Source organism: Bufo gargarizans, chromosome 3 (genome assembly GCF_014858855.1).
Source record: "Bufo gargarizans isolate SCDJY-AF-19 chromosome 3, ASM1485885v1, whole genome shotgun sequence".
NCBI classification, from domain to species: Eukaryota; Metazoa; Chordata; class Amphibia; order Anura; family Bufonidae; genus Bufo; species Bufo gargarizans.
Window position 1 is genome coordinate 398,567,685 of NC_058082.1, and position 20,409 is coordinate 398,588,093.

General features: G+C 44.9%; 1 long non-coding RNA gene across 1 annotated transcript in view; it reads left to right on the top strand.

Moving 5' to 3' along the window:
- The window catches only part of LOC122933346, a 33,118-nt gene extending 13,186 nt beyond the window's left edge, over nt 1–19,932 (top strand). The window contains exon 2 of the long non-coding RNA XR_006388420.1: nt 19,415–19,932. This is a non-coding gene — a long non-coding RNA (uncharacterized LOC122933346). The remainder of the gene's footprint in view (nt 1–19,414) is intronic.
- The last annotated feature ends 477 nt before the right edge of the window (nt 19,933–20,409 follow it).

Sequence of the window (20,409 nt, forward strand, 5' to 3'; positions counted from 1 at the left end):
TATTTTTTCTCTGTGATATAATCGCAGTTGCAAGCCAGTGAGTATCTGGCCACAGACTGTACTGTGTGCACACTATTCATACAGGGTGTCACAATACCTTGCAGATAAAAAAAGTAAATTTATTTTTTTCTCTGATATAATCGCAGTTGCAAGCCAGTGTGTGTCAGGCCCACACAGACTGTACTGTGCCCACTGCCCACCACTTATATTAGGGTGACACAGTACCTTGCACGCATAGTACCACTTATCTAAAAAAAAATGACAGGCAGAGGCAGGCCACCCCGCAGGGGCCGTCGTGGTCGTGGTGCTGCGATTTCCATTGGCCCTGGAATAATGCCCAGTGTTCAGAGGCCACGTACCCTGAACCCAAATAATTCAGAGAAAATAGTTGACTGGCTTACACAGGATGCCCAATCTTCAACAGCTTCCGGTAAGAACCTTGACGCACCATCCTCCTACAGCTAAGCTGTGGTCACCTGCTCTCAAGTTACCACTCTCCCGCCCGCTGCCACTACCACCACAGCCGCTTCACTTGATTCGTCAGAAGAGTTGGATGAAATTAGTGATGCGCAACCATTATTGCCAGAGGATGTAGATAACAGGGATATGTCTCAGTCAGGATTACACACATGGACGTACAGTGTGATGATGATGTTGTACCCACTGCTGCTTCCTTTGCTGAGGTGTCAGATACAAGTGAAGTGATTGATGATGACGATGTGTCCGTGGATGCCACATTGGTGCCTGCTCGAAGAGAAGAAGAAGAGGGGGAAAGTTCAGAAGGGGAGACAGAGAGAAGGGGGAGACTAGTTGGAAGCAGGGGGAGGTCATCGCAAGGAGCTAGTACACAGTCAGACAGCATGTATCGGCACCCGGGGTCAGACAGACAGAACGCCAATCAATGCATGCTGTTGCCACCACCAGAATGCCGTCATTGCAAAGCTCAGCAGTGTGGCATTTTTTGTGTGTCTCTGCCTCTGATAACAGCAATGCCATTTGCAACCTGTCTAAAAGAAACTGAGTCATGAGAAGTCCAACACCTATATCGGTACAAATGCTTAGCGAAGGCACATGATCTCACATAACAAACGCCAATGGGATCAACACATGAGTAAAAACAGCACACAAACTCAAAGCCACCATCCTCCTCCTGGTCCAGCATCTTCAGCCACGTCAACCACTGCTATCCTCCTTGCCCCCTCTCAACCACCCGCCACTCCGCCTCTCACCTTCAGCAGTTCCATCTCATCTGCCCACAGTCAGGTGTCTGTCAAGGGAATGTTTGAGCATAAGAAGCCAATGTCACAGAGTCACCCCCTTGCCCGGCGTCTGACAGCTGGCTTGACGGAACTCTTAGCCCGCCAGCTTTTACCATACCAGCTGGTGGAGTCTGAAGCCTTCAAAAAATGTGGCGCTATTGGGACACCACAGTGGAAGGTACGCGGCCGAAATTGTTTTTCAAAAAAAGGCAATCCCAAGCCTCTACTCTGTCAGTCATGGCATCTCTGGCATACAGTGTTGGGGCAAGGGTCCATCTGACCACTGATACCTGTCACAACCAGACAGCTGAGAAGCTCTGACAGAAGCCTTTCAGAACCTCCTCCTTGAGTTTTCTTTGTTTTGAATTTCAGTTCCTCATCTCGTTAGCCTCTCTCAGCTGTCATGTAGCTGGACTGATTGCATCCCTTTAAATTCCTCCCCATAATGCATTAGTGTGCGGCTTATACAACTTCCTGGAGTGTGTGTGCATGCTGATCCTTTTTTTCAGCCTTCTACAAGTTAAGTGCTGTACATTTATTTGTGATTTTCTGTTTGCTGGATCCCAGGTGACCCTGACTCCCTCCGTGTCTAGTGTAGGGAGCTGGTGGTCGTGTCCCCTCACTATTGTAGGGTGTTCAGGTGGTATATAGTCGAGGTACATGGATATGCGATCATCCACCATTTGGTTTTTCGCATAGGCTGAGCAGACAGGGAGAGAGCCAGGTCTGATGCAGGGGTCTCCCTTTTGTTCCTTAGTTTTGGATCCAGTGAGTCATATATTCATTTTGCATTGTCTTGTTTCCTGTACACCTTCCGTGACAATACCTGGTCTGCAATGCACGGTCAAAGCAGGTATATCACGTACACTGCGCATTGGGTCAACCTGCTGACAAGCATGGAATGCGTTGCTCTGCAGCGGAGTTGGTGACACCGCCACAACTTGCAGGCAGGCCTACTGCCACCTCCTCTACTGTTCCTACTCCATCCTCTTCGATAACCTCCTCGGCTGAGTCTGAATCCCCCTAGCTCCCCAGGGGCTATTTCACATCCCGGATACGACAGTGTCACGCTGTCTTGGGGTTGACTTGCCTGAAAGCAGAGAGCCACACTGGACCAGCACTCCTGTCCGGCCTGAACGCACAGGTGGATCAGTGGCTGACCCCGCACCAACTGGAGATCGGCAAAGTGGTGTGTGACAATGGAAGCAATTTGTTGGCGGCATCGAATTTGGGCAAGTTGACACATGTGCCGTGCATGGCACATGTGTCTAATCTCATCGTACAACGCTTTGTGTCTAAGTACCCAGGCTTACAGGACATCCTCAAGCAGGCAAGGAAGGTGTGTAGCAATTTAAGGCGTTCCTACACGGCCATGGCGCACTTTTCTGATAAAACATGCCAGTGAGGCGTTTGATTTGCGACAGCCCGAATGGTTGGAATTCAACACTCCTAATGTTTGACCGCCTGCTCCAACAAGAAAAAGCCGTCAATGAGTATTTGTATGACCGGGGTGCTAGGACAGCCTCTGCGGAGCTGGGAATTTTTTTGCCACGTTACTGGACGCTCATGTGCAATGCCTGTAGGCTCATGCGTCCTTTTGAGGAGGTGACAAACCTAGTCAGTCGCACTGAAGGTACCATCAGCGACCTCATCCCATTTGTTTTCTACCTGGAGAGTCCCCTGCGAAGAGTGCTGGATCAGGCTGTAGATAAGTGTGAAGAGGAAGAGTTGTGGTCACAATCACCACCAGAAACAGCCTTATCATCATCGCTTGCTGGTCCTGCGGCAACGCTGCAAGAGGAGTCTGAGGAAGAGGAGTCAGAGGAGGAATGTGGCTTTGAGGAGGAGGAAGACCAATCACAGCAAGGATCCCAGGGTGCTCGTTGTCACCTTTCTGGTACCCGTGGTGTTCTACGTGGCTGGGGGGAAGAACAGACCTTCAATGAGATCAGTGAGGATGAGGAACGGGACATGAGTAGCTCGGCATCCAACCTTGTGCAAATGGGGTCTTTCATGCTGTCATGTCTGTTGAGGGACCCTCGTATAAAAAGGATGAAGGAGAACGACCTGTACTGGGTGGCTACGCTACTAGACCCCCGGTATAAGCAGAAAGTGACGGAAATGTTACCAAATTACCGAAAGTCGGAAAGGATGCAGCAGTTCAAAACCAAACTAAAAAATATGCTTTACACAGCTTATAAGGGGGATGTCACAGCACAACGGGAATCTAACTGGGGAAGAGGTGAAGGTAATCCTCATCCTACCACGGCAGCAAGGACAGGACGCTTTACAGATGTGTTGTTGATGGAGGACATGCAGAGCTTTTTCAGTCCTACACATTGCACAGCCCTTCAGGATCCAGCCTTAGAGAACGACTCGACCGACAAGTAGCAGACTACCTCGCCTTAATTGCAGATATCGACACTCTGAGGAGCGATGAACCCCTTGACTACTGGGTGTGCAGGCTTGACCTGTGGCCTGAGCTATCCCAGTTGCAATAGAACTTTTGGCCTCCCCCGCTTCAAGTGTCCTGTCAGAAAGGACCGTCAGTGCAGCAGGAGGCATTGTCACTGACAAGAGAAGTCGCTTTGGTAAAAAAAAGTGTTGATTACCTCACCTTATTTAACCGCCTCCGGACCGCCTAACGCAGGATCGCGTTCCGGAGGCGGCAGTCCCAGTCACACATATATGCGTCATCTCGCGAGATGGCGCACTTAGCCGGCCCGCGCATGCACATCGCGGGCCGGCAAAAGTTTGAGGGGGGTCACGTCATCAGCTTACCAGCCAATGATCATGGCTGGCAAGCTGATGATTTTAAAAAAAACGAATCAGAAGCCAGTTAACACATTATATTTGTAAATATGATGTGTTATATGGCTTCTCTGCTCCTCTGCTGGTCCTTTTCGTCGGTTGGTCTCAGCAGAGGAGCAGGCATCACAGTGAGTAGCACCAAACACTACACCTTAGCCCCAGATCACCCCCCATCACCCCAATTAACCCCTTGATCGCCCCTGTAAATCACCTAGTGAAAGGAAAAATGTGATCAGTGTAAACTGTCACTTTTTTTTCCACTGATATTGACTGATAGGTTTTAGGATAGTTTAGGCCCCTTGGTTAGGTAGTTTAGCGATTGTTTAGCGCCCAGCCCACCGCACCGCAGTCACTGATTAGCGTATCGCTAATCAGCATTTGTACTTTTATAGTATCTGTAAGTGATCAGAACTGATCACAGTCAGATCTATAATAGTATTAGTGTCACCTTAGCTCGCCCGCCACCCAAAATGCAGTGTTTGCCCGATCAGGCCTGATCGGTCGCCCACACGTGCGTTCACCCACGCCCGCCCCGCCGCATTGACAACATTTAAAAAAATTTTTTATCACTTTCCGAGCGCTGCGGCGATAAAAAAATCAGTTTATTTTTTATCAATCGCAGCGGCCTCCGGTACTTCGCTAGCCTCCCATTTGTAAGACAGGCTTGCTTTTTTTCTTGGGTAGTCTCAGGGAATACCCCTAAATTTAGTAGTCCAAATGTCAAACATGGGGTATTCTTCTGAAGAGGCCTACAGGCTTCTGACCCAGTCGGATGAGGAATGGGAACCCTCATCTGATGACTCTAGCGGGTCAGAATATGAACCTGTAGAAAGCAGTGGCAGTCTGACACAAAGTTCGGACGAGGAGGTTGAGGTCCCTGATACCACCAGGTGTACCCGGCCCTGTGTTGATAGACCACAGGTTGCGCAGGATCCGCTTCAAGAGCAGCAGAGTGGGGCTGGCGCTGTCGGATTACGTGGTAAGGCATACACCAGCAGCGCAGCCCTCCCTGGACCTAGTACCAGCACTGCCGTACAACATGGTGAATTGGCGAGCACCAGAAGGGCAGTTGAAGCTGGTACGGTGGCACGTGCAATAGTTACCCCGTCGCAGCCACCGCACAGACAGTCCCATAGAGTCCCTGAGGTGCTGGCAAATCCTGATTGGCAGTCCCCAATTTCAGCCGCACCATTAGTTCCCCCTTTCACCGCCCAGTCTGGAGTTCGGGTTGAGACAGCTCAGATCGGTTCGGCCCTGGGATTTTTTGAGCTGTTCTTGACTGCGGAGCTCTTGGACTTAGTTGTGGCAGAAACAAACCGGTATGCCACTCAATTTATATCCGCCAACCCGGGAAGCTTTTATGCCTAGCCTTTCTGGTGGAAACCAGTCCAAGTTTCCGAATACATTTTTTTTCTGGGCCTTCTTCTCAACATGGGTCTAACCAAAAAGCATGAATTGCGGTCATATTGGTCCACGAATCCAATTCATCACATGCCCATGTTCTCTGCTGCCATGTCCAGGACACGATTTGAAGCCATCCTGCGTTTCCTGCACTTTGGTGACAATAGCACCTCTCGTCCCAGAGGCCACCCAGCTTTTGACCGGCAACACAAAATTCGGCCCCTCATAGACCACTTCAACCAGAAATTTGCAGATTTGTATTCTCCTGAGCAAAACATCTGCGTAGACGAATCCCTTATACATTTTACCGGGCGCCTTGGCTTCAAACAATACATCCCAAGCAAGCGTGCCCGGTATGGGGTCAAATTGTATAAGCTCTGTGAAAGGGCCACAGGCTATACCCACAAATTTTGGATCTATGAGGGTAAAGATCAGACCCTGGAGCCGGTCGGTTGCCCTGACTACCTGGGGAGCAGTGGGAAGACAGTCTGGGACTTGGTGTCAACCTTATTTGGCAAGGGGTACCATCTTTATGTGGACAATTTCTACACAAGTGTGGCCCTCTTCAGGCATTTGTTCCTAGAACAGATTGGCTGCTGTGGCACCGCGCGAACTAGTCGCGCGGGCTTCCCCCAACGGCTCGTTACCACCCGTCTTGCAAGGGGGCAGAGGGCTGCCTTGTGTAACGAAGAACTGCTCGCGGTGAAATGGAGAGACAAGCGTGACGTTTACATGCTCTCCTCCATTCATGCAGACACGACAATCCAAATTGAGCGAGCAACCAGTGTCATTGAAAAGCCCCGACTATAATTTGCTCGTGGGAGGGGTGGACTTCAATGACCAGATGTTGTCTCCGTATTTAGTTTCCCGACGCACCAGACGCTGGTATAAGAAGGTGTCTGTATATTTAATTCAATTGGCTGCATATAATAGTTTTGTTCTCTACAGTAAGGCTGGGAGAACAGGATCCTTCCTCAAATTTCAGGAAGAGATTATCGAGAACCTCCTGTATGCAGAAGGGTCCGTGGCCCCATCCACCAGTGTAGTTAGCCGTCTTCACGAGCGACATTTCCCCAGTGTCGTTGCCGGTACCTCAACCCAACTGTCACCCCGAAAAAGAAGTGTCTGTAGCAGGAGTGGAAAAAGGCGTGACACCCGCTATTTCTGTCCTGACCACCCTGCCCTATGCTTTGGAGAGTGTTTCCGGAAGTGTACACACAGGTACACTTAGCATAGGGATTGCATCTCAGTGGACAGGCACACAGGGCTATTAGGGCCCATTCACACAGAGCTGCAGCAAACCTCTCCTTTCACCTGGGACAAAGTGCATAATGTACTTCGCCACATCTTTGGGCGATTTGCGCTTTGCATATTGTCCCATGGGGAAGGAGAGGTTTGTCCTATAAAGGTAAAAAAATAAAAAAAAATCACCAGTAAGCAAAAAAGTTAACGTTATGTTCAGAAGGTTAAAGTTTATATGTTCTGTTCAAAAGTTATTATAAAGTTAATAAATTTATTGCGTTGCGGCCTGGTTTTTTCTTTTTTGTTTTGTTTTTTTTACCTTCCAGGTGGACCAACCGATCGACTAGCTGCAGCACTGATGTGCATTCTGACAGAAGCATTGCGCTGCTGTCAGATTACACAAAAGTCGGTGTATGCGGCGCTGCAAGACGAGATTTCTCCTCTGCGGTAAATGATACGTTTGGCGGGGCATATAAGCTGAGGAGGCGGCGGTGTTCATATGCTTTGGCAAGCACTTAGTATATATAAAAAATAAAATAAAAATCCCGGCAATGATTTATTGATTGATGTGAATGGAGAAATCGGGTTTGCCAGGGCTTAAGAGCTAAGTGGGTATAGATGTTGGGCAGAGCTCCTATGTCCTGGCAGACGCCTTTCCCCTCCTTTTTTTTTTTTTTGGCAGAGATTTTTTCATCCACATTGATCCATGCGAATGAAGAAATCTGTGCCGTTCATTTTTTCTTTCAGCCCAGAGGCTGAACGGAAAAAAATAATAATATATCATTACCCGTATGCTCAATATAAGGAGAATAGCAGAAACTCCTAATGCTGGCCATACATGTAATGATTGCGGAGACCCTTAAATGCCAGGGCAGTACAAACACCCCACAAATAAGACCATTTTGGAAAGAGGACACCCCGATGTATTCGCTGAGGGGCATATTGAGTCCATGAAAGATTGAAATTTTTGTCTCAAGTTAGCGGAAAGGGAGACTTTGTGAGAAAAAAGCAAAAAAAATCTATTTCCGCTAACTTGTGCCCCCCAATTTTTTTTTCTATGAGCTCGGAATGCCCCTCATTGAATACCTTGGGGTGTCTTCTTTCCAAAATGGGGTCACATGTGGGGTATTTATACTGCCCTGGCTTTTTAGGGGCCCTAAAGTGTGAGAAGAAGTCTGGGATCCAAATGTCAAAAAATGCCCTCCTAAAAGGAATTTGGGCACCTTTGCGCATCTAGGCTGCAAAAAAGTGTCACACATGTGGTATCGCCGTACTCAGGAGAAGTTGGGGAATGTTTTTTGGGGTGTCATTTTACATATACCCATGCTGGGTGAGATAAATATCTTGGTCAAATGCCAACTTTGTATACAAAAATGAGAAAAGTTGTCTTTTGCCGAGATATTTCTCTCACCCAGCATGGGTGTATGTAAAATGATACCCCTAAACACATTCCCCAACTTCTCCTGAGTACGGCGATACCACATGTGTGACACTTTGTGGCAGCCTAGGTGGGCAAATGGGCCCACATTCCAAAGAGCACCTTTCGGATTTCACAGGCCATTTTTTACAGATTTTGATTTGAAACTACTTCTCACGCATCTGGGCCCCTAAAATGCCAGGGCAGTATAACTACCCCACAAGTGACCCCATTTTGGAAAGAAGACACCCCAAGGTATTCCGTGAGGGCCATGGCGAGTTCCTAGAATTTGTATTTTTTGTCACAAGTTAGCGGAAAATGCTGATTTTTTCTTTTTTTTTCTTACAAAGTCTCATATTCCACTAACTTGTGACAAAAAATAAAAACTTCCATGAACTCACTATGCCCATCACGAAATACCTTGGGTTGTCTTCTTTCCAAAATGGGGTCACTTGTGGGGTAGTTATACTGCCCTGGCATTTTAGGGGCCCAAATGCGTGCAAAGTAGTTTGAAATCAAAATCTGTAAAAAAAATGGCCTGTGAAATCAGAAAGGTGCTCTTTGGAATGTGGGCCCCTTTGCCCAGCTAGGCTGCAAAAAAGTGTCACACATGTGGTATCGACGTACTCAGGAGAAGTTGGGGAATGTGTTTTGGGGTGTCATTTTACATATACCCATGCTGGGTGAGATAAATATCTTGGTCAGATGCCAACTTTGTATACAAAAATGAGAAAAGTTGTCTTTTGCCGAGATATTTCTCTCACCCAGCATGGGTGTATGTAAAATGACACCCCAAAACACATTCTCCAACTTCTCCTGAGTACGGCGATACCACATGTGTGACACTAAATTTGCAACTAAAATTTTTTTGCAAAAACTTCGATTAATAACAAAAAAAGTTAAAATGTCAGCAGCAATGAAATACCACCAAATGAAAGCTCTATTAGTGAGAAGAAAAGGAGGTAAAATTCATTTGGGTGGTAAGTTGCACGACCGAGCAATAAACGGTGAAAGTAGTGTAGTGCAGAAGTGTAAAAAGTGGTCTGGTCATTAAGGGTGTTTCAGCTAGGGGGGCTGAGGTGGTTAAGATGAATGAGGCATGGATCCCGAAGGGACTGACAGTAGGGGATACGTTTGACTAACAATAGGCCTGATGACATGCCTTGGCCTCAAAATGGTCCCCACGCTGCTGTATTTAATGTCTGTATACCGGATGACTTTCGTGAATTCTCCGCCATGAACTAGGGTTCAAGCCGCAATTTTTTAGTCACCTTTCTGCCTGGAAAACATCAATTTTTCCTACTGCTACAATAGCGGCTGCAACAATACCATTATTTTTCAGACATGTGTACATGCCAAATTTTTCTGTCCTCTGGTGCTGCACTGTGGATGCAAAAAAAAAAAAAAGGGCACATCCAAGTGTCAATTCCCCTTCGTGATCGTTACCTTGTTGTGGTGAAGGGGCTTGTGTATCACAATTAAGTGATCATCACCTCTATTAGTGTGTTGGCAATGTTGCCACACCCCAGATGATAAGGCCGTTGCTTCATTATGATCAGACCAAAAGCGATCGGCTGGATAATTTTTCATAGCAAAAAACATAAATTTTCTTTTTTTTTCTTTTTTTTAAGTTGTATGGGTTTTTAATACATAAGATAAAAAAATCATAATAAAGTCTCTTAATAGTTTATTAGAAATAATGCAGACAATGTAAAAAAATCCCTATCAATTCCAATACAAAGCAAGTACAGAGCTCAGAACAAAATTATTTCAGGATGTCGTAATGGTTCGTTAATTCAACAATGGTTAATCAATTCGACACACGTCCCCGGATAAGGGACGTAACAGGGATTAAACTGATAGGAATAGTACTAGTTAAGACACCACTTATATAGGGTGTCACAGCACATTGCTCCGTGCACGTGCAGTGCCCCAACTTGGGAGTAAGAGGACCGACCAAGCTGCTTTTTCCATCTCCCAGTTCCTAAAATCAATTCAGTTTGGTGTATCAGAGTTTGGTCTGTCACTGTGAAGGCAGTCGAAGGTACCCAGCCCAAATTTTCTTTCTCACAAAAGGCAATCCCTGATATGGGACGTAACAGGGATTAAACTGATGAGAAGAGAACTACAGAAAATACGACTCATATCGGGTGTAACAGTAAATTGCACAGCGCAGACGCAGTGACCGTGGATTAAAACAAAGGGGAGGGAGCCAGCGTTTTTTTAACCATCTCCTCGTTCGAAAAATCAATTCAATAAATGGACCCCAGATTGAGGACATAACAGGGATTAAACTGATGAAAAGAGAACTACAGAAAATACCACTCATATCGGGTGTAACAGTAAATTGCACGGCGCAGACGCAGTGACCGTGGATTCAAACAAAGGAGAGGGAGCCAGCGTTTTTTTAACCATCTCCCCGTTCGAAAAATCTATTCAATTCACCTTTCGGGGACCCTTGGTGTTGTACCGGGCTGGGTGGAGGTGGTATACAACCTTGTGCAAATGGGGAGTTTGCGGTTGGGCAAATGGACTGTTTGCGGTGCATTAAAAGGGGAGTTTGGTCTGTCAATGTCTGTGAAGCGGACGTAACCCTTACACTACCTGATCGATACAACATCATACTTGATCGTATACACACACTGGATGTTTTAAACCACGTTGTTCAAAAAAAAATTAGGATTGTTAGGTGATTTATGCCCTTTATGGATTAAAACCCAACTCTGCGTCAACTATGTAATTTTCCATGGGAGTTTTGCCATGGATCCCCCTCCGGCATGCCACAGTTCAGGTGTTAGTCCCCTTGAAACAACTTTTCCATCACTACTGTGGCTAGAAAGAGTCCCTGTGGGTATTAAAATTCGCCTGCCTATTGAAGTCTATGGCGGTTCGCCCGTTCGCGAACATTTGAGGAAATTCGCGTTCGCCTTTCGCGAACTGAAAATGTTATGTTCGCGACATCTCTAATTGGCAGGTCTAGCTGTATAAATATATAAGCTATGTTAGCAACCTAGGACAGGTCTTAGCTGGCCAGCTACAATCTGCCAGTCCTGTCTTCGGCTTCGGTGAGAGGGCACCTGGTTGAACTAGAGGGAGGACATCTAGTCTGTGTGTAGCTCTGCCTGTGACCGCCATGTGTCATTCCGCATTGGGTCCAGGCATCTGCTTGTCTGCCTGTTTGGGCAGCTCTACCTGTGACTGCCATGTGTTGTTCCGCATAGGGTTCAGGCATCTGCTTGTCTGCCTGTTTTGGCAGCTCTGTCTGAGACCACCATGCATCCGTTCCGCATGGGGTCCAGACAGCTGCTTGTGTGCTGGTTCCCATTTGTCTTGTCTGTATTGTGTCCTGTGCGGTTTGTTCGGGTTCTAGTCCATTTGCCTGGGTTCCAGTCCTTGCTTGTGTGGACTGCTGGTGACACATGCAGAAATTGCAAAACATGAATAAATGTAAACTGCATTACTGCTATACTTACTGTATGAAACTTAGGAGCTCTTTGCTCATATTTATTTATCAAGAATATGTCGGGCCCATCTACCAATGACAAGTTGGTTTCTATCAGACAGGACCTACACTAACAGTTTTGCCAGTCTTGGGCTTTGGCCTACAAATTTCAGGAATGTAGAATCCATCTATGGGATAGTCTGCACTAAATCAAAGCACTATTAAATACTACTAAATAAAAGCACTATTCAGATTTTCGGAAGTGCACTGTCCTAAATAGACCCAAATATACAGTGCAAAAGAAAGACCAGCACCTCCAAACCACTTAGGAAGTGCCTGTGAAAACAGAGAGGACTCCACTAAAAGCCTTATTTAGGTCTGTAAGGAGGAGGAGCAGTGGCTGTGAAAACAGAGAGGACTCCACTAAAAGCCTTATTTAGGTCTGTAAGGAGGAGGAGCAGGAGGAATGCTATTACCTTTGTCGCCACAGCACAGTGTCGGACTCAGAAGTCACCTCCACACCATCCTACTGTGACAGAGAGGAGAATTGAACCATCCAATCCACAATCTCATTGTCTTTCTCTTCAATGATAATGTTGCGCCTTTTCTAAGCCAGCAGGGACAACTGCGGCCTGTTACTACTGACCTGATAGCTGGTGCTGTTACTACCTACAGTCTGTCTCTGGGTCTTTTGGTTGGATCTCTGACATTTTTGGGCCTAAATACAGGTGAAACTCGAAAAATTTGAATATTGTGCAAAAGTCCATTTATTTCAGTAATGCAAATTAAAAGGAATTGCATTAATGCATCTTAAAATTAGAATTTTGTAAAAAGGCTCAATATTCTAGGCTTAAAGTGTCACACTCAGTCAGCTAATGAATCCATACCCCCTGAGCAAAGGGTACCTCAAAATTGTGACTTTGGGGTTTCATAAGCTATAAGCGATAATCAGCGATTATCTCATATGATAGTTTCACCTTTTAAGTTGCATTACTGAATGAACCTTGCACGATATTCAAATTTTTCGAGTTTCACCTGTATATGCAATCATGCAAAATATGGAACGGTTTGCAAATATGGTTTTTGGAAATTAAAGACGGGAGGTGTAATATGATGTGCTTCCCTTTTGACAAACCTTCTGAAGACTATAATTTTGGCCTGCTATGTTACATTATCACTCAAAAATATTTTTGTCCGCATCCCTACGTATTGTAAGACACGCACATCCTGTGCTGTGTTCCCAAACTTCAACCCCCCAAAAAATATTACATTTCAACTGTGTGGAGATGCACTCACACATGGATTTTGGCCTGCTATGTCACATTATCACAACAAAAAAAATTTGGGCCACTACCCTGTGTAATGGATCTCCTAGCACCCCGACCGGGTACCTCCGTCGATAGATGCTCCTAGTGCTTTCCGAGTACTCCAAGCACTCCACTTGACACCGTACGCACTGCAGACCCCACGAACCGCCGCAGCTTGGACCCAAGACCGGGCTTCAGCTTCCAGTGGGTGAACCTCTCCTACATCCAGAGAGCAGGAACCATGAACCAGCTCTTACAAGAGCTTATACTCAGGGGAGTATTGTGATATAGCAATCCCCAAGAGTGTAGTTATCGCATTCCCCAAACATGAGCCAAAACTTCATGAAGGTATAAAACAGGAACTTTTTATTGAGGGATACCCGCCCGTATTTATGCAGGTCCCCATCTGGTGGACACGCCCCTAGGGGACCAGAAGGAAGACTGTGACACAGGACAGATATGCAGCAATTCAGGATACACAGACACAATACATCCCCACAATGCATCATGGTTTCCTCCTCTGCCCTGGAGACACCCGAGGAGCAATTCAATTATCTCTCAGGACAAAGGGAAATCGCCAATACACATGTGGAGACAACAGGACAGAAATCAACATTTAAACATACAATGTCACAACCCTTACAGTAAACACAGACATTTAACATATCCCCAGATAGCTCAAGTCTGAGTGCATATTATTAGGTGAATGGCACTCTGACTACACGAATACACTAAAATTAGCTATCTGGGTACCCTCACATAACATACAATACAATTCCAAAGACAGAAAAATACATGAACTTATATAACTATGCCGCTATTGCATAAAACCGGTGCATACATGGGACCATACATGGTAAGACGATGGCAAGTAGTCCTCTCCAAGCACTCATGGCAACCTCAAAAGAGGGGAGTTTGTCACACCCTGCATATTGTATCCACTACCATGTATATGCTTCTGTGTGTTCCCAAACTTCAACCCCCAAAAAATATTACATTTCAACTGTGTGCAGATAATCCCACACACAGATTTATCCTCTGCTGCCCTGCGTATTGTAAGACATGTATATGCTGTTTTCCAATACTCCTACCTGTGTGAAGATGAAACAACATGGATTTTGCCTAATATGTCACGTTATCACTCACAGATATTATTGTCCACTACCCTATGTACACACCTAAATTTAAACAAAAAATAATATAATAATTATGTGGAGATGCCCTGATATCTAGTATTTAAGGTGTTTTCAGAGATTTCAAATGTTACATCTATCCTCTGGAATCTGGATGGTAAAACGTGTTATACAGTTTTGAGCTTATTCCTTGCCGACATGCGCAGTAAAATGACACTGAGCGCTGTTTTACTGGATTCATCTGAAACAAACCTGAAAAGGACGAAAAGTTCATACCCAACTTGGTTAGTTATGAATTTGTTCACTCATCTCTACGTCTGAGGTCTTGTGAGCTAAATAATATAGTATTGTAAAGATAATCCTGTTTTAATACTCCATTGCAGGTTTGGTTTCACTGACCCTTTTAAGTTACCATGATGAACAGCCATCATGTACCGCTGGATCCCTGTCTGACCACTCATTTCCACCAAATAAAATCATTTTACCATGAAATGCAGTCTAATATTTCACAATTCACGGGTCAGAGGACCTTCTTACCTGGCATGACACTATAGGCAGAGTCCACTTCCACAGTCTGATCCAGCACTATATAATGCAATATTAATACGACAAGTGCTTCCCTGCACTCACTCTTGATGGAAAACCTTAAGCCCCGAAAATTCCGGGCACAATGCATAAGGTGAATGCATTGCACCCGCACTGAATCGGGACTCATTCACTTCAATGGGGCTGTGCACATGAGTGGCGATTATCACTTGTGCGTTTGTGAAAATCGCAGCATGTTCTATATTCTGCGTTTTTCGCACAACGCAGGCCCCATAGAAATTAATGGGTCTGCGTGAAAATCGCAAGCAAGTGCCGATGCAGTGTGATTTTCACACATGGTTGCTAGGAGATGATAGGGATGAGCAACCCCATTAAAGTCTAATCACTGTATTCTTTTCCCTTACAACATGGTTATAAGGGAAAATAATAGCATTCTTAATACAGAATGCTTACTAAAATGTGCCTTGAGGGGTTAAAAAATAAATAAATAAAATGAACTCACCTCATCCACCTGTTTGGGCAGCCGGCATTGTCTTCTTTCTTCTTCTGTCAGGACCTGCAAAAGGATCTTTGATGATGTAATTGCGCTCAACACGTGGTGAGTGTGGTGACTTCAGCGCAGGTCCTGCCGAATGAAGATAGAAGGATCTTCATTCAGCAGGACCTGCGGCTGACGTCACCACGCTAACCATGTGGTGGGCGCGATTACGTCATCAAAGTTCCTTTTGCAGGTCCTGAAAGAAGAAGAAAGAAGACGATGCCTGCTGCGCAAACAGGTGGATGAGGTGAGTTAATTTGTATTTCATTTTTTTAACCCCTTAAGGCACATTTTAGTAAGCATTCTGTATTAAGAATGCTATTAGTTTCCTTTATAACCATGTTATAAGGAAAAATAATAAAATGAATAGAACACCTAACCCAAACTTCAGTGAAGAAGTCCGGGTTCGGTCTGGATACCACATTCCGTTTTTTCTCACGTGCGTGCAAAACCCATTGCACTCCCGTGGAAAAAACTGAACATCGGAATGCAAGCACAGTCAAAACTGACTGCAATTGCGTGCCTACTCGAGCGGTTTTCCCGCAATGCACAGGGACGCCCGTGTGAAAGAGGCCTTAGGGTAGACAAAAAACTAGTGCAGCCCAGTCAGATGTAGAGTGAGTAACAAAGTGGTTTAATATTATATATGTAGTGAATTTGGTACCATTGACTTGAATGGGCCATCCTATCTTTTGCGGATCAGAAGTCCACAGAAACACTTGGAAGTCAAGCGTTGCACCACGGGTACAGTGACCATACAGTGGTGTGAATGAGCCCCAATTCTGATAATTAGCACACTGCTGGGGGACATTATACTAATGCATGAGCCACTATTGGGTGCATTGAGGCTCTCCTGAGGGGCATACTAATGCAGGGGGCATTGGGGGACATACTAATGCAGGGAGCACTGCTGGAGGATATTATACTAATGCAGGGAGCACTGCTGGGGGGAATTATACTAATGCAGGGGGCACTGTTGGAGGACATTATAGCAATGCAGGGAACACTGCTGGGGGCATTATACTAATGCATGGAGCACTGCTGGGGGGCATTATACTAATGCAAGGGGCACTGCTGGATGAAATTATAATGCAGGGGGCACTTCTGGGGGTCATTATACTAATGCAGGGGGCATTGCTGGGGAACATTATACTAGCGCAGGGAGCACTATTAAAAAAATATGGCTTCCAGAAAATTGTGTCGAAAAAACATGATTTTATTTTTAAAAATGCTTTCATTGTGTAAAACTGAACAAAATACAAATAGACTTATTAGGTATCACTGTATCTGTAATGTCATGATCTATAAAAATATCACATGATCTACTCCCTTAGGTGAACACCGTAAAAAAAAGAGCCCTCACACAAGACCATCGGCAGAAAAATAAAAGAAATATGGCTCTCAGAAAATGGAGCTGCAAAAACATCATTTTGTTTTCAAAAATGCTTTGTGTAAGGCCTCTTTCACACTTGCGTTGTCCGGATCCGGCGTGTACTCCACTTGCCGGAGGTACACGTCGGATCCGGAAAAACGCAAGTGTACTGAAAGCATTTGAAGACGGATCCGTCTTCAAAATGCTTTCAGTGTTACTATGGCAGCCAGGACGCTATTAAAGTCCTGGTTGCCATAGTAGGAGCGGCATACTTACAGTCCGCCCGGCTCCCGGGGCGCTCCAGAATGACGTCAGAGCACCCCATGCGCATGGATGACGTGCCATGCGAACACAGCATCCATGCGCCTGGGGCGCCCTGACGTCACTCTGGAGCGCCCGGGAGCCGCACGGACGATAAGTATGCTGCTCCCCACTACACTTTACCATGGCTGCCAGGACTTTAGCGTCTCGGCAGCCATGGTAACCATTGAGAAAAAGCTAAACGTTGGATCCGGCAACTGCGCCGAAACAACGTTTAGCTTAAGACCCGGATCCGGATCAATGCCTTTCAATGGGCATTAATTCCGGATCTGGCCTTGCGGCAAGTGTTCAGGATTTTTGGCCGGAGCAAAAAGCGCAGCATGCTGCAGTATTTTCTCCGGCCAAAAAACGTTCCGTTCCGGAACTGAAGACATCCTGATGCATCCTGAACAGATTTCACTCCATTCAGAATGCATTAGGATAAAACTGATCAGGATTCTTCCGGCATAGAGCCCCGACGACGGAACTCTATGCCGGAAGACAAGAACGCAAGTGTGAAAGAGCCCTAAAAGTGGTAATTGCACTGACCAGCAAAATAAATATAACGTGTCATTTCTCCCACACGATGCATGCCGCAATAACAAAACGAGTTTATCCTGCTTCCCAAAAAGAGAAATAAAAGGTGACCAAAAAGTTACCGTATATGTACCCCAAGAAAGAACCAATGGTGATGGCAGCTCATACAAAAAATAAGCAAATAAGAAAAAAATAAGCCGTCACACAGCACCGTCGAGAGAAACATAAACTTATGGTTGTCAGAAAATGGCTCATAGACGTATGGTTGTCAGAAAATGGCTGACCTGCTCCCCAAAGGCTTTTCAATAACAACATGGTGCCCTTGAATGAATCAATCCAAATCTGCACTGCAAAAGCCAAATGGCGGTCTTTTCCTTCTGAACCTAGCAATGTAAACAGTATTTTACGACCACATGTTTGGTATTTCAGCACCCAATAGAACCCGCCATACAGTTTAAAGGACATGGTGTGTCTCAGATGGCACAACCTTGGCACAACATATTGGGCACTGAAATGCCTTATTTGTGAAAAACTAGCATTTTTAATTTTGTAGTCCCCTGGTCATTAATTTCTACAAAACACTTGTATGGTCAAAATGTTCACTCCATTCCTCAATAAATACCTTGAGGGCATAGTTTCCGATATAGGGTTACATCTCGGGGATTCCATTTATTGTTTCACACTAGAGCCTCTACAGTTAGCACAATATGAGTAAATTACCACAATGCGTCTCAAAGGCACATAGTGCTCTTTTAGGCCTCTTGCACACAACCGTATGTCTTCTGCTGTGTTTTGCAGTCCGTTTTTCACTGATCCGTTGTTTTTGTTTCCGTTCAGGAGGAAATATAATTTTTTTCCCCCCTAAAACTTGCTTAACTTATATATTGCTGACCATCAGATTTTCAGTACTATATATTTTTTTCATAACCCAGACAACCCCTTTCTACCACCAGAAATACTGTTATGTATTACATAGCGATGCGCTAATGTCAGCACTACATAACAGTATGTATATAACATTTTCCCTGCAGCCGTTTATGTAAAATAAGCACTTTTATAAAATGCTAATGAGCGTCTAGGTGCTATGTGGGCGTAAAATCAGCACCTAGAGGCTCTGTCTACTCACGCTTTATCCCGCCCAGGTCCCCTGTTCTGCCCGCTCCTCTTGATTGATGTCACTGTTCCCTCCATTGCAGACGAAATCCCGCGCCCCTTGGGCACATACAAGACTAATTTACATATCTCTAAAATCCTTTTTTAAAGAAAATAAAAGCACACAGCCCTATAGGACAGGTATATTGTGGACATGCTAGCGGCGATCTAGCCGTGCATGTCCACATCTCTATAGCCCAAAACTTGGTGACAGAATCCCTTTAAGTCATAATAATTTTATGAGGTATCACTGTCTCAAAGGAAGAGAAATTCTAATTTAGAAAATTGTGAGGTTTTCCAAATTTTCTGTGATTCTTGGATTTTTTTCTGTAAAGAAACGTAGCACATCTTTGCTCAAATTTAGCACTAACATGAAATACAATATTTAATGAGAAAACAATCTCTGAATGGTTTAGATAAGTAAAAGCATTCCAGAGTTATTACCACATAAATTGACACATGTCAGATTTGCAGAAATTGTCCTGGGACTTAGGGCTCATGCACATGAGCGTGTGTGCCCCTTGCCTATACTGCGAACCGCAAATAGTGGTCCCCAATGCACAGGCACTGTCTATGCGCACGTCGTATGCATATGTGGACCTTTTTACTTGAATGGGTTGAGATCTGCAAGATACAGTCCGCACCTCCAAAAAATAGGACCTGTTCTATTTACTCGTGGTGCGCTGGCCAATCCCTTCCTCCGTAATGCTCCATATCCTGAGGATTGCAGACCCATTTAAGTCCGCAGAACAGGCATCGGGCACACATGTTGGGGTGCATGAGCCCCCTTAAAGTGAAAAGTGGCTTGGTACTGAAGGGGTTAAAAAATACACCAACATTTCCTGGCTTTTTTACAAGCTAAAGGTGGCTAACAATGGGGCACCGCCCTACAAACAATTATTTATTACCTGTGTAAGATGGATTAACTATTAATGTTACTATATTGTCTCTCCACAGGAGGATTTCCTGACCTGCAAAACTGAAATTGAAAGTGCGTTGCACGTGTGTAACCTGGGAGATCATAATTATGTGAATCCAAGTTTTAATTAAGATAGCCAGGATGGTTTAAACATCCCATCACTGTAATATGTTTAATTAAGGTATAGATACATATAACCGAAAAACTAAAGTTACAGGTTTACCTATTTTGATTGCCACCAGTTATGTTTCCATTGGATGAGGCAAACTGCAGAGTCTTGCACAGCAGATCTTTTTATTACATCTTCTATGTTTAGCAGACCACCTAACGATGATGGTGGTCAAGTTACAGAGCAGGGTATAATGCCCAGTATCACAAATACCAGGCCAAACATCCCATCATTTCCAGCTCATGGAGGTAGCACAGTGGTTTTCATCAGGCTTTTCCAGTTACTGTAAAGCACTTTTAATGTGATTGCTCTGTAAATAAATCTCTGTGTACGGTAATTACGACTTTTTATAATGTTATTGGAAATAAATGAATCTGCAGTATAACATGCCTGCGTGTGAGAGCCATATATTATATGCTAAATACATGGACCAGTCATACTGAGGCCTAAAGCCTTGGGCTGCATTCAGACAGAGTAATCAATGTGGCAGGGAACCCTTTCTTAACCAAAACCTTTGTGAGGATGGGTTCATACAGGTTTTTATGGCATTTCTTGGGTCAAAGACAGAATTGGGTTTGGAGGGAATGCTACTGGATACACTTCTGGCTTTAGCTCAAAAACTGCCCAAAAAAACTGTGTAAACACACCCAAAGAGGCTTCTCGGTATTCAGGACCTGATCACATACTTTACTTGCTATAAAAAACTCAATGTGCATAAGACAAACCAGGAATCCCTTCTTCAAAGGTTTTGTTCAGGAAAGGTTTTCTGCATTTTTTCTCGAACAGGCAGGATAGACATATAAATTATCATTAGGATGCATGGGGACTGCAAAGTTGCATACATGAATAGGCTATACGGCATCT